The sequence below is a fragment of the Lissotriton helveticus genome, chromosome 6 (genome assembly GCF_964261635.1).
Source record: "Lissotriton helveticus chromosome 6, aLisHel1.1, whole genome shotgun sequence".
Classification (NCBI taxonomy): Eukaryota; Metazoa; Chordata; class Amphibia; order Caudata; family Salamandridae; genus Lissotriton; species Lissotriton helveticus.
In genome coordinates, this window is record NC_136067.1 from 230,214,921 (window position 1) to 230,227,433 (window position 12,513).

The 12,513-nt window shown below is 47.1% G+C and overlaps 1 protein-coding gene across 1 annotated transcript in view; it reads left to right on the forward strand.

Annotated features, from left to right (window-relative positions):
• The window catches only part of LOC144762463 (meprin A subunit alpha-like), a 114,374-nt gene that overhangs the window by 85,287 nt on the left and 16,574 nt on the right, over positions 1 to 12,513 (forward strand).

Genomic DNA, 12,513 nt, shown 5'->3' on the forward strand with positions numbered 1-12,513 from the left:
ATCTATCTATCTGTCTGTCTGTCTGTCTGTCTGTCTGTCTGTCTGTCTGTCTGTCTGTCTGTCTGTCTGTCTGTCTGTCTGTCTATCTGTCTGTATATCTGTTTCCTGTAGGGCATCTAAGAGCCGAGTTGGATGGAATAACCAATTAAAATAGAAGAATTTTTATATTTCTATGGAAGGCAGGAGTTGTTCTTTTGATCTTGTTTACTCAGGCAGACTTTTTGGGAAGCTACTTTCAAGATCTGAAAATAATCTACGTTTATGAACATTATTTTCCAGGAAATCACCTAGAGGATGTTACAAACATGAAAAGAGGAAGAATGTGTTGGATCCCCACACTGCTCTGATCTCATTTTCTTTTCATGCCCATACATACCTTTTGTTCAACTCTCACCTTTCAGCTCTCACTCATAATACTGAAAATCCTTCACCTCTCTATACTTGTACCACATCCCACACACTGCCACCATCCACCTCCATATGTTCATACCACTTTTCTCACACTGACACCGTTCACCTCTTCCACTCATACTGCTTCCCACTCATAGACACTGCTCACCTCATTCACTCATAACGCTCCCACACACTGACACCGGCCACCTCTCCCACTCATACCTCTTCCCACACACTGACACTGCTCATCTCATCCACTCATACCTCTTCCCACACACTGACAACGCTCACCTCGTCCACTCATAGTGCTTCACTGACACCGCCTAATTCTTTGTGATGTTTCTGCTTATCCCACAGCTGTGTCCTCTTTGTGCTGATACTTCTATTTTCACACTCACACCAAAACTCCCACACAGATCTACTCTTTACTCCTAAAGGTTAATGTAATCCACTCATACTCCTTCCCACACACTTGCACCGCTCACCTTTCCATTCATACTGCTTCCCACACACTGACACCGCTCAACTTTTCCACTCATAACACTTCCCACACACTGACACTGCTCACCTCTTCCACTCATCCTGCTTCCCACTCACTGACACCGCTCACCTCTTCTACACATGCCACTTCCCACAGACTGACACCACTCACCTCTTCGTACTCACACCGCTTTCCGCACACTGGTACTGTTCACACCTTCCAATCATACCACTTCCCACACACTGACACCGCCTATCTCTTCATACTAACACCTCTTTCCACACACCAACACCACTTAACTCTTTCTGATGTTTCTGCTTATCCCACATCAGTGTCTTCTTCGTGCTGACACTTCTATTTTCACACTCATAAAAAACTCTTCCTCCTGCCCATACTGCTTCCTTCACACCCACACAGAGCTACTGTTCACATTTAAACATCTCTTCACGTATAAGCTTCTTCCCTCCCGCACCCACACATTGTCCTTCATTGTGAATCAGACAGGGTTGGGGTTTGTAGCACATTGGCTGGCATGCCCCTTGAAAATGTGGAGCTTGAAATGTGGTGTGGGCAGAGTAATGAATAGAGGTAAAACTTCAAATACTCATCTCTTACTAACTCAGAAGCCATGTCATCCACCCACCACTACACAAACACCACAATCTCACCCACTACTACTTTATCTCTCAGTGCATATAATATATTTCACACTACATTAACCTAACAACACAGTAAAAACAGCAATATTTATCACCCATCCTTCATAACCGGCTTTAACGCTAACCCTGACTTTAACACTATACCTAAGCATGTACCTAGCCCTAACGCCAAATCTTCCCCTAACCCAAACCCCAACTGGCCCTATGCATTACCCAAACATTAGCCCAACAGCAATCCTAACCCATAACCTAATCAAATAACCATATCAATGCAGTACTGTCTATAGATTTTTTTAACAGTGAAGCTGTTGTAGCTAGTAAGTACTGTCTAATTATAGATTTACTTCAGGCATAGGGCCTGATTTTGATCTCGACGGATGGGTTACTCTGTCACAATGGGGACTGATATCCTGTCCAATGAAATATAAATCCCATTCTGTCATATGAGATTTGTATTTGGTATTTGTATTTGTATTTGGTAGAATGGATATCCATCACTGTTGTGATGGAGTAACCTGTCTGCCGAGATCTAAATCAAGCCAATAGACTGATATAATCAAGTTATCATCTGACTGGCTTTGGTGCAATCATCATGGTGAACAGAATGTCTAAATCTTGTAGGAAATTCTTGGAAACCACCGGATTTAACAGGAGAGATGTTTTAAGGGTGTCTTTGCACACCCAGAAGGCTGGGTGAAGTGTTCTGGTACTGTTCTTTTGAGTAAAGTAGTGTTGGAGAGGAGCATTGATCGTTCACCATAGTTCAAAGGTTGATTTTTAACCCTGGTCTTTTGTAAGATGCACTGAAAATAATGGAGTGGCAGCAGGCTATGGACAAATAGAACACACCTTTCAATGGCCCAGCCTGTGGCTTCTGCCTCTCACTCTCCTTTGAATGAAATGAGAGTACGTTGGCACTTTACTGAGGTTTATCCTCAAAGTCCTAAAGAATACCCGCCTACAATCAGCCTAGGTAAACAACTAATTTTAGAGCACATATTTGACTAAATCTTTTTGGAATTATGGACATACACGAAATCTGATATCTGTCAGTAGAATTAATTTCATGACACCCTGCAGGATAAGTATTAGAACGACATTAAAGAAGGTAGGAAAACTGGGTATTGCTAAATGTGGACTGCATTAGTGACAACCTCTGGTGCAAGGATGTAAAAGAGCAGAGATTGGCAAAAACAATAATTTTACCTTTCTGTTGTGGTAAACATTGATGCAGCCCTGTCTGTGGAATTTTATGCACAAATGTGTGCCACACATTGTTTAATGAAACATACATGCAGGTGTAAGTAGTGTTATGGTGACCTTCTTACTGCCAACACTTCTTCATCCAATCTGACTGCATTCTGCATCTTCAAATCCGCTGCATTTCACTTATTTCATGCAGCTCGTCATCTGTTTGGCTTGAATCACCTAAACCATCTAAATGTCTGGTCTGGAGGTCTCCCAGTGGCTTAAAATAAATAGTAAATTTAATGTCCTTCTGTCCAGTTCGTAAGGATTCCCAAGGCGGGCCACCAGACTACTCAGATAATTTGTCTGTCCCTTAACTCCCACCTAGACGCCTATGATTTGCGAACCATACATTTAAAAAAAATATTTTTTCCCCCCGAGCAGCAACAAAATACATCATATATGCAATGTCCATTTTTCCATATAAGTCACAATGCATCCATGCGCACAATGCCATCTAAAAATATAAAACATATAATATAATCTCCGACATATAACATAATATCTATCACACAAGTATTACCATCTGAGGATCCCACTTCTTGATCTCTTGTGCTGCAGCTATGACCAGACATGACTATTACAGAGGAACTACCGTGGCAAATTGTTCAAATCAACAACTGTCACCCTTCCGTATCTATATGAACCCCTGTATCTGACAAGCAGGAGTCGTCTTGAGTTTGTTGCAAATAATCCATTAGTGGTTGCCAAAAATATTTAGGTCTGGAGGCTTGGGGTATTTCCTCCGCATATGCCCTTAGTGTTTCTTTACAATACAATAAGTCAGTCATCCAGTCCTTAAATCTGGGCGGTCTTATGCTACCCCACTTTATGGCTACCTGTCTTTTTGCGAGTAGAAGTGTGACTGCCAGGAATTTACGTCTTTTGGCCAATTTGAGTTTACGTATTCCCAGCAGACATACCAGTTGTGTGTTTGGGATTTGTTCGATCAGCATGATCGATAGTGCATCTGTAATTTTTGCCAATACTTATTCAGACTGGGCCATGCCCATGCCATGTGCAGGAAGTCAGCCCCAGGGCCGAGAAGCGCAAACATTTGTCATCCGCTTTAAGGCCTTATCGGTGTAATTTAACCCGTGTATAATATGTTTGGTGGATAACCTTAAATGGATAATCTTTAGATTACAATTTGATGTAAGTAAGTGTAATCGTGCACAACTGTAACTCCAGTCCTCTTCGGATATTGTTTCCCCAGTTGCCTCCTCCCATCTCTTAAGCGATCTATCAGGCCCTAGGACCTGTTCGTTCTGGGAAGCGGTATATAGTCGTGTGACGAGGTTTGTATGTATGGGTGCTGTCAATAGTATTTGTAGTGTGTGCAGTGGTGTGGGTTTTTCCAGGAACGATTCATACACGTCTTTGACTGCTGCACGTAGTCTTAAATATGCAAACCTCTTCAATTGCGTTTGATGTGCATATCGGGATGGGTCATTGTGTAGGATAAATTCCTTGTATGGAAACAACGTACTCATGGTTGAAAATCCCATGTCTCCTAGCACCGTCTGCATTTTCTTTTCCTGTGTTACTGAGAGTTTAGGGTGGTTTGCCAGTGGTATGGTGGCTAAAGTATTCCCTGTGCGTGTCAGATAGCCATGCCCAGCCAATATCATCTAGGTATTCGTGTATGTCTGATCAGGAAGTCGTCATTTTCGTAGTGTATAGTCTAGCATAGTAAGACATAAAGCTATCTAGGATGGTGGGAGTGTTGTAAATTGACTCACCCTGGTCATTCGTGAGTTGCGTTATATGTGCAGCTGTATGTATAGTTTTCATTTTGTGCGATAGTGTCCTACCTGGTCTTCCCCCTTCACCATATGCCCTGGCCTTATATTGCCGTGATAGATATTTGATTTCAGTATCGACAAATTCATGAAATGTGTCAGTTTTGCGCCTAATGTCTGCCAGAATTGAGGCATCCATCGTAGCAGTGTAGTCCTCTTCTGAATTCCAAGGGCCTCATTTATGAGGCCGTGCGTCACTTTTACGCCGCCGGTGCGTCACTTTTTGTGACGCACCAACAGCGTAAAAAATGTGCCTTGTTGCACCATATTTACAAAGTGATGCATCTAGGTAGATGCGTCAGTTTGTAAACCCCTGCGCTACATTATACCTACGCCAGGTATAATATATGCATGAAGTGACGCAGTGAAATCTATAAAATGTCACTGCGCCACTTCTAGGACACAAATGCGCCAGTTTCTTACGTGTTCCTCACAGCAGGCGTAAGACGGATGCAGGCCCTTTCAGATGGGGCTTGCCCCATGTGAAAGGACACATTGGTGGAGTTGCGTCACTTTTGTGACACACTCCAGCAATGCGTCACTTTTGCGCCATACAGATACGTCAGAAATACTTACGTAACTGTAACTCCTTGCGCTATGATGCGTCATTCTGTAAATATGATGCATCATTTGTGTCGCAAGGAGGGCGCTGTGAAAAGTGATGCATCATAAATGAGGCCCCAAATTTCCCCCTCCACCATGGCCAATTGCTGCTGTATATCTCTAAGTATTCCTGCATGTTTACTAATGCAATGTCCCCTTATAGTTACCTTAAAGGCATCGCAGAGCTTTTTACAGAGCCAGTGTTAAGCTGGAAGAATGTGTGTGTGTGATTGTCCTGAGGTGGAAGCCGGGACTTGTATGCTCCGAGTGTATTCCTTGCCTGTTCATTTTAAAAACTGCACTTTGATTTCGTTTTTCACCTAAATTCGTTTTTAATACTTGTGGCACATGTTAGACTGTCAGCAATCCTAGCGCTTACCCAGTCTTTGCTCCTAGCCCCACTGCAGCCGATTAAATGCTGCCTGGGCTTTGATTTCATTGCGCCCGCCATCTTGGGTGTGAATCGGATGAGCAGTCTAGTGCTCGGCCCCTCCCGCCCCAGTAACTACAAAAAGACCTCTTCTCACACTAACACTGATTAATAGTGTGTGTGTGATTGTCCTGATGCGGAAGCCAGGACTTGTATGCTCCGAGTGTATTCCTTGCCTGTTCATTTTAAAAACTGCACTTTGATTTAGTTTTTCACCTAAATTCGTTTTTAATACTTGTGGCACATGTTAGACTGTCAGTAATCCTTGCGCTTACCCAGTCTTTGCTCCTAGCCCCACTGCAGCCGATTAAACGCTGCCTGGGCTTTGATTTCATTGTGCCCGCCATCTTGGGTGTGAATTGGGTGAGCAGTCTGGTGCTCGGCCCCTCCCGCCCCAGTAACTATAAAATGGTCCCCTCCCATCGGGAGCACAGCGGGCGCGCCGAAGGCGCGCCAAAGGCAAGCCCGTCTGCGCCCGTCTACGCCCGTCTGCGCCAGGTCAGGCCCAGGGGACGCTGACTGACCCATCTTCTACCCTGCCAACACCCTCAGACAGCTACAGCTCTCCTACCCGCCGCCCTCTCCTGATACAGTGAGGCGGATTAATGCCGCTGGCCTTGCTTGCAGGGCATTCAACTCTCCCAGCTGCCGCAAGCATACTGCGGTGCCGGCAAGGAGTGAGACATCCGTCCGGGTGATGTATCTGAACACACGCTCCCTGGTCCAGCACCAATCTGACATCTTCATTCTTCTCTCCAATGAAAAACCAGATATATTACTACTTACAGAGACATGGCTTACTGCTGATTCCCACCTTGATATCTTGGCGGCCCTCCCACCAGACTACTATATCCTTCATGCTGACCGCCCTTCAGGTCGCCCTGGGGGCGGGGTGTCAGCCATCATATAAAAGCAATTCAAATTTATTACCACGGCATCTCTTGTTCTGCCAGAGGTAGATAATCTGGTCATCAGCCTGGAAACGGAGGCTGGTACCCTCACACTCACACTCATACTCTTATACCGACCCCCTCACTCCATGCCCTCATTTCCTACCACCATGAGCGAACAGCTGTCTAACCTGCTGACACACCACGCCAGAATCGCTCTCTTTGGCGATTTCAATTATTGGTTCAATGGCGATAAAGCCGGCCCCCATGCCACGGAATTGTTTGAAGCTCTTACCAGCCTCAACCTGACCCAACAATTTCCGCGCCCACCCATATTAAGGGTCATACCCTTGATCACATCTGGATCAATGACCTAGTGCTATCTCAGCCACTCATCTCCCCATGTGTCTGGTCGGATCACTATTTAATCGATACCACCATTACTGTCAGCGGCAGGGTCACGGCCCCCATTATGGCAGGTGGATTATCGCGTAAATGGAGTTCTTACGACTCCCAAGGCTTCCTCGCGGCCCTGGCCAATACTCGATCCGCCACCAACACCCACGCCAATATTGATGCAATGGAAGGCGACATCTGTAACTGGCTAAAGATGGCCAGTGACCAATCGCCCCCTTAACCAAATTCCCACGTACCAGACATAGTAACTCACACAGGTGGTTCTCCAGCGAACACAAACTGAAGGTGCGTCAGCTGGAACGGATCTGGAGACGCAACTATGCAGACTCAGATAGACTGCTCTTCGTGGCAGCTCGCAAAGAATATAAAAGTGCGATTTCTTCGGCTAAATCCGCACATGTCTCCGACTGAATTTTGTCCGCTCATAATAAATCGAAGGAAGTCTTCAAGATTATGAATGAACTTACCACGGATGATAGAACTCTACCTGCTCAGACTCCAACTCAAGAGACTTGCGACACCCTTAATTCTTTCTTTATCGAGAAAATCGCCAAAATTAAGGACTCCATCCCCCCCTCACCCATGTGCGGCCCTCAGACACCACTCTCATTAACCTACTATCTTTCACCCAGCTTCCTGCCCTTGACCCCAACACCTTAGCTGAGCTCGTAGCCCGGGTCAAATCAGTTTCTCCCAATGACTGTTGTCCTCCCTCGGTCCTCCGGGACGTCTGCCTCAAACTACCGGATCATATACTACCCCTGTTGAACGCCTCCCTCAATACTGGCACGGTCCCCAGTTCCTTCAAGGAGGCTATTTTAGTGCCTCTATTGAAGAAACCTGGTGCGGACCCTGCCGACCTCACCAACTATCGTCCTATATCCCTACTTGTCCAAGCTTCTCGAGGCCCATGTCACTCGGTGCCTCTCAAACTTTGTCGAGAGCTCCTGCTATCTTGAGCCTAATCAGGCCGGCTTTAGGCCGGCCCACTCCACCGAGGCTGTCATCTTGGCAGTATTGGACGCCCTGAGGGGGAACTCTGACGTAGGAACCCCCCAGGCCCTCGTGCTTCTGGATCTGTCGGCCGCGTTCGACACGGTGGACCATGACATCTTTCTCCACCGTGTCGGACTGGCCGGCATCCAGGGCCCTGCCCTCAAGTGGATTGAGTCCTTCCTCGTCGGCAGAACACAAGCCGTGCGTCTGGGCCCTTTAACGGCTGCCAAGACTCCCACGACTTGTGGAGTCCCTCAGGGCTCATCCCTCTCTCCCCTTTTGTTCAACTTATTCCTTCGGCCACTGATTCATTCGCTCAAGAGGTGGGATATCACAGTGTTTAACTACGCCGATGATTTGCAGATCATCTTCCCTCTTGACTCTCCTGATGCTGTCAACAGCTTCCATTCAGTCATGATCCACATCCAGCAGTGGATGAACCACAATCAGCTGAAATTAAACCCCGGAAAAACTGAGCTTCTCCTTCCGGGGAATAGTTTAGGACACTGGGGTCCCCAGTTATGGCCCATCGAGTTGGGCCCCCCTCCCACCCCTGTCAGCTCGGTGAAGAGTCTTGGGGTGGTCATAGACGCTGAGCTCTCTCTTAAGGCTCAAGTAGGGGCTGTGATTTCCGCATGCATGTTCCAGCTTCGTAAAATTCGTAAAATAGTCCATCTACTGCCCAATGCGGCACTGGTCCAGGTTGTCATCTCCCTGGTACTATCCCGCCTCGACTTTTCGAACTCTTTATACCATGGACTCCCACAATCATTGCTCCGCCGTCTTCAAACCGTGCAGAACCAGGCGGCCAGACTTAGCCACAAAACGCCAAAGTGGCAGTCTGCGAAACCCCTGCTGCGCAAATTGCATTGGCTGCCAGTTGAACAAAGGGCGGCCTTCAAGATTGGCTGCCTGACGTTCAAGTCTGTTCACTTACCAGCCCTATTTTCCTGAAAACATTGATTAAGCAGCACCGACCAGCGCGCAATCTCCGGTCGGCTCACCTCCACCTGCTGGTCGCCCCCAAAATTAAAACAAACAAGTTTGGTGGCCGCCGATTTGTCCACCTGGCCCCCAAACTATGTGATCCTCTCCCCCTGTCCATTAAGTCTAGCTGCCTTCTACTTAATTTTAGGAAGCTCCTTAAAACCCGTCTCTTCACCCAAACCGGTTAGCCTGCCTCTTCACACTCCACGCACTCTGTACTCTAGCGCCAGGAAACTTATGGTGTCAGTGCGCTCTATAAATGTCACTTAAGATAAGATAAGATAAGAAGTCTGTGATCGCTTGATGAAGTTCACTGCGAAACACCTGATCCTGCAATGCAGAATGTTGAAGTCTCCATGTGAACTGTCAGGGGTGTGAGTGGGGATGGCAAGCTCCAGCCGCACGGGGGAGTGGTCCGACAGTGTTCTAGGTAAATGTTCCACTGCCTTAGTCCAAGTGCTAATTTCCTGTGTAGTCAGCCAGTAATCTAATCTGGACCAAGAGTTATGTGTCAATGAGGTACATGTGCCTTCCTTACAGCCTGAATTTCTCAACCTCCAGACGTCCACTAAGTATCCGTCTTCCATGCCCTCCTTCAAGGATTTGGCTTAACCTCTGCCATATTTGTCATTCCCCGATGACCTATCTAGTGACGGGTCCAGGCAGGTGTTAAAATCTCCCCCCATAGAACAGCTGTAGGTTGGAATTCCCGAAGCTTGTTCCAGATGCGGTCTACGTTTGGACCGTATACCGTAACAATTGTCAGAATTGTGCCCCCAAAATTACCTTGCAATATAATATATCTCCCGTGGTCATCTGTAAATGTATTACGTAGTGTAAAGGGGGTGTTACGTTTAATCAGTATTAATACCCCTCGAGCATAATTTGAGTAGGAAAATGCCACACTGAACCCTGCCCACCTATATCCCACTCTACACTCCCGCTGGGGTGCAAGGTGAGATTCCTGAAGGCAGGCAATGTCAACCTTGTGCCTGTCTAGGTAAGTTAGCACCTTCCGGATTTTTTGCAGACTTTGGAGTCCCCTAACGTTCCAAGTCATGAAAGTCAATGTTCGGATTTGTCAGTCGCCATGCGGCATAAAATGAAAAGAAAGATGCAGGAGATATTGTAGCTGTCCTGCAAGCGCAGATCCTGAAATAAAACTAATCGCACATTTGAAGCTGCCAGGTGATTTTCTCAATTTCCCCCCAAAATCACCCCTACCACTCCGCCGTTCCCATAACAGCGAAGAATTCCCTGTAGATAAACCATATCCCTATCCCCCCACCCTCTACATTAAACTAACAAAGAACCCAAAAACTGAACCAGGTGTGGGCAGGGAGCTGCCTAGCCGTTATCCCTTCTCTAGGTCTTCTGAAGGGGGGGGGGGCATTCATCAACACATCTATGCACTACAACAGCGAGTATCACTATAAATCTAAGTACATTTACGTTAAATCCAAACGGACTGTCTATTGCAAAAGTCAATTACAGTCCCACAGTTAGTTAGACAGTTCTCTACATTAAAAGTGTTGACTCTTCTGATTCACTTATCTGTATGGTGTATTCATGTTGTGGTCTCAGCATTGAAGAAGTGTCCATGCCTGACATGAGCGTAAGATAGGTACGTGATCGGTAGAGTCTCAGGATTGACCAAGTGTCTGAAGTGTATCTGCTACCAAGGCACCAGTTCGGTTGGCAGGGAGCTAGTCTTCTATACAACAGGACCGTGGTCTGTTTGTATCCAGTTCACGCATCTTCATTCCACATCTGACATAACCTCTCGATCAGGCAGTCTGTCTCTTGGAGATCTTATACGTGCTCCTTGGTGTTTCCTTAGTTGTAGATATTTCATGACATCTTTAGATTCATTAAAGATCTTCGTGGACCCTTTATCAGTAATCTTAAGCCTGGCAGAGTACAGCATAGCTTAAGGGATTTGCAGGTCTCGCAGCTTCTGTTTTGCTGGTCCAAATTTCTTCCTCGCCTCTTGCGCAGATTGTGTGAAATCTGGATATAAGGCTATTTCCATGCCCTCATGTCGTAAGGTGCCCAGCTCACAAATCTTTCGTAACACCGCATCCCTGTCCCTGTAGTTTAGTACCTTAGCAATGATGGGTCTCGGCCTAGGGCCCAGTGGGGGCCTGGGAGCAAGGGATCTGTGCGCTCTTTCAATTATGAAGACTTCTGAGAAAGTGCTGCGGCCCAACAGCGTGATTAAGAGTTGTTCTACATATTTCTCCATGGGGCCCGTGCTTGTGGTTTCTGCAATTCCCATTTCTCGAATATTGCTTCTCCGGGACCTGACTTCTAAATCCTCGGCCTTAGCAGTTAATGCTGTCAATTGTTTGTCTATCTTGGTTTGTTCGGTGGTGATCTGGTTGCTGGTGTCTTACACTTCTGATATCCGTCGCTCAGCCATGTCGATCCTCTCAGTATGTCTATACAGTCTCTCCGACATTCCGTCCACTCTATGTGTTAGGGAATCAATTTTGCTGTCCATGTTCATTAATGCAGTTTGTATTGTGAGGAACATCGACTGGATATTATCCGATGGGGTGCCACTGACAGGTGTCGCTGTAGGTGGGAGTGCTTGTTGATCCTCTGCAGAATGTTCCAGCGCTTTTTTGGAGAGGTCAAAGTTTATTTTCGGCGGGTTTTTGTCAGGTTTTCCCATATTTGCAACAGCTGCTATGCTACACGTGAGCAGTGAGTATGGCGACAGATGACACAATCAAGTTATCAATTCTGTGGCTTGGCAGGACGGTTATGCAGCGTAATCCACCAGGTTATCTTGTATGGCCGTTGCCTCCAGATCGCTGGTATATCTTTCAGCAGCCGGAACCCACCGGGCAGACCACTTCTCCCCCGACTGGCAGTGTTGTATGTCGTTCGATTGGCAGCAATGTGGTGTTGTCATCCTGCGCACTCTCCAGCGCCTGTTTTGCAATTATCCTAGGGCGCAGTACCTGTCAATGTATGGTGTAGCTCCCAGTAGTTCGCCCTGTACTATTCTGCAGCTGCAGAGGAAATCCTAACTTTCTCATTGGTGCCCCAGTTCTATATCTGGTGTCCACAGTGCTATTACATGGCGGGGGGCAGTACCCGCCACCCTTGGTCTAGTGTGATGCCAGTAAGGCAAATATGACTGCAGTAGCGTGCCGCAGGTACATCTCACCGGGGGTCCGTCACTTCTAGCAGGCTCAACCCAGCCAGGGCCGACCTTGTATCCTACGGGCCTCATCCGCACCTCCGCTATTTCCACTGTGGGTCAGAGGAGAGTCTACCGAGGTCCCAACACCTCCCCGCTTCCCAATGCACCCAAGTGGTATTTCTCTGTCCTCCAGGGGTTACAGGCCGCGCCCGATATCCCGTCTCCTCCTCACGTCACACACAGACCTCAAGTTCGCTGGTATGCAAACGGGGCTCCCGCAGCAATGCCCCCATAAAAATTAACTCAGCGCCAGTACCTTAGGTCAGCAGAAAGGCGCGGGCAGTCCGATCGCAGCTGGGGGCTAATCGATGCACTTGCCAACTTCCGCCCCGGAGTCGAAGCCTTTCCAAATCCGGCCGACGTGCCGTGCGTCACGGCCTATTGATGTACTCC